Here is a 2,500-nt window from a genome sequence, read left to right on the forward strand (position 1 = left end):
CTTGTCTCGCCCGGGGTCATGTGAATGGGTGGACGGATGGATAAATGGATGGGTGGGTGCGCCTGATAATATATTGGTAGGCATGTAAATTTGTATGATTATATGAATTGTCTTCCTAGTAATGGTTGGTTATGTATTTTGATATAAACTTTTGTATAGATTTGTATTTTTTTTTTTTTTAGCTTCTCCAGTGAATTCATGATTTAGCCAATGATGAAAATATTGTATGTGAGAATACAGAAAGAAGTAGATAAATTGATGTGCTACAGTAGGATAGATAGATAGTATTAGGTAGCATAAATAGATAATGAGATAATCAGTTAAATAAATCATTGTATTAGTGAAGGATAACAACAACAACAACAACAACAACAACAACAACAACAACAATAATAATAATAATAATAATAATAATAATAATAATAATAATGAAACGCATATGTGTATGTACGTATATGGTATAAGAGTGAAGACAGACTGGTGGTGGTGGTGGTGGCGGTTGTGGTGGTGATGTTGGAGGAGTAGAGGGAGGGGTGGTGGAGGGTAACCAACCTTGGCCGACTTGGTAACACTGCCTCCCACCGACCAGTTAGTGGTGAACAGTTATGCTCTCCGTTTCATTTTTCTCTTTACACACATACACACTCACTCACTCACTCACTCTCTTTCTCTCTCTCTCTCTCTCTCTCTCTCTCTCTCTCTCTCTCTCTCTCTCTCTCTCTCTCTCTCTCTACATTTTTTCTTTAATTAATTATTCATCTCATTTCCTACAATTTATATGGGGGAGGAGAAGGAGGAAGAGAAAGAGGAGGAGGAGGAGGAGGAGGAGGAGGAGAACACTGTAAAGAGGTAGAGGTCATATTCTATAGTGAAGAGTCATTTCGCTGGTGTACAGATGGAGGACAGAGAGAGAGAGAGAGAGAGAGAGAGAGAGAGAGAGAGAGAGAGAGAGAGAGAGAGAGAGAGAGAGAGAGAGAGAGAGAGAGAGAGTGGCTGAGTGGCTGGTAGTGTCACTGAAACCATAATGTTGTATAAACTGGAATGTCGTTGAGGTGGCGGCGGCTACGTCTGTGGTTGTGGAAAGCGCTCTAAGAGGTTGTGGTGAAGTGGTGGTGATAAGAGACAGAGAGGTTGTGGAGTCCCTATATTGTGGAGGTGCATTCACTTCACCGTCAGCTGTTTGCGTGGGCAGCGAGGGGGCATAGCGGTAAGAGGTGACTGGTAGGAGTGGCGGGGAGGGAGAGGAGTGAGGGAGAGAGGGAGGATGGGGAAGAGTGGAGGGGAACACAGGGGGAGAGGAGGAGAGGCCACCCAGCTGATATGGTGATTTCAACGCGTGCACAAAAAGTAATCCACAGGGAGCTCGTGCAAGTGGCGGGCGAGTGTTTCGAAAGGCTGACAGGATTATGCCATCCACGATTTCATACACCAAAGCGGAACACGGACGCGGAGGGTCATAAGCAGTGAAAACGCATAAAGTTTTCACTGCATTACCAGACACACACCCACTCAATGAAAAAGAAAAGAAAATGATACTGCAGTAAAGAGAGATCATTAACTTTACTGTAAACTAACGTGTCAACACACACACACACACACACACACACACACACACACACACACACACACACACACACACACACACACACACACACACACACTTGGACACGGACACATAAAAAAAAAAACACACAAACACACCGACATACATAAAAAGCGGCACATATTACTCACCTAATCCTCATCCACGACGCGCGATCGTTGACACACAAACAACAACACGGACAGACGCAGCACAGCCACCACCACCACAAGTAACAGTAACAGCAGTAGCAGCAGCAAAAACCAAACCAGAATGATTAAAGCAGCGGCAAGAACACCATTAGCAGTAGCAAGAACCAAAAAAATAACGTTTCTGAATTTAATCTACCTTCTTTTAAAAACCACGGGGATATATCGCCGTCTCTTGGTCTTGCGTTAGTCCTCGAGGAGCACAGACACACGCACAGACATACAGACAGACAAGGAGGGAGAGAGGGAGGGACGGAGGGCGGGTAAGAGAGAAACTCTCCTGACAGCGGCGGTCTAAGCACGTCCCTCGCCAAACTCACACTGAGCTCGCTCGCCTTCGACCGCCATCACTTCTCGCCGCGCTCGGAGGAGAGAGGAGGAAGAGGAGGAGGAGGAGGAGGAGGAGGAGGAGGAGGAGGAGGAGGAGGAGGAGGAGGAGGAGGGAGGAGGAGGAGGTGGAGGAGAGCGGGAGGGAAAGGATGGGGGGAGGAGGAAAGGGAAGAAGGCAGTGGAGGTAGAGGAAGAAGAGGAGGAGGAGGTCGCTCTAAGTAAATAGGAAGGAAGTAAAATTTGGAAAAATGTATACACCCGAAGGTATTAAACGTGTAGATAGATAGATAGATAGATAGATAGAGAGAGAGAGAGAGAGAGAGAGAGAGAGAGAGAGAGAGAGAGAGAGAGAGAGAGAGAGAGAGAGAGAGAGAGAGAG

General features: G+C 46.0%; 1 protein-coding gene and 1 long non-coding RNA gene across 22 annotated transcripts in view; one reads left to right on the forward strand and one right to left on the reverse strand.

The window, feature by feature from the left end:
• Window positions 1–2,114, reverse strand: part of LOC135100273 (chitin deacetylase 1-like) — a 155,769-nt gene extending 153,655 nt beyond the window's left edge. For 10 of the 21 annotated variants that reach the window (XM_064003434.1, XM_064003341.1, XM_064003358.1 and 7 more), the window contains exon 1: window positions 1,931–2,113. The gene's annotated coding sequence lies outside the window, so the exon portion shown is untranslated. Of the gene's footprint in view, window positions 1–1,734 lie in introns of all 21 variants that reach the window. The other 11 variants (XM_064003441.1, XM_064003348.1, XM_064003233.1 and 8 more) reach the window with 5 other exon arrangements.
• Window positions 1–2,500, forward strand: part of LOC135100505 (uncharacterized) — a 111,682-nt gene that overhangs the window by 39,251 nt on the left and 69,931 nt on the right. The window lies entirely within an intron of this gene.

The sequence above is a fragment of the Scylla paramamosain genome, chromosome 1 (genome assembly GCF_035594125.1).
Source record: "Scylla paramamosain isolate STU-SP2022 chromosome 1, ASM3559412v1, whole genome shotgun sequence".
NCBI classification, from domain to species: domain Eukaryota; kingdom Metazoa; phylum Arthropoda; class Malacostraca; order Decapoda; family Portunidae; genus Scylla; species Scylla paramamosain.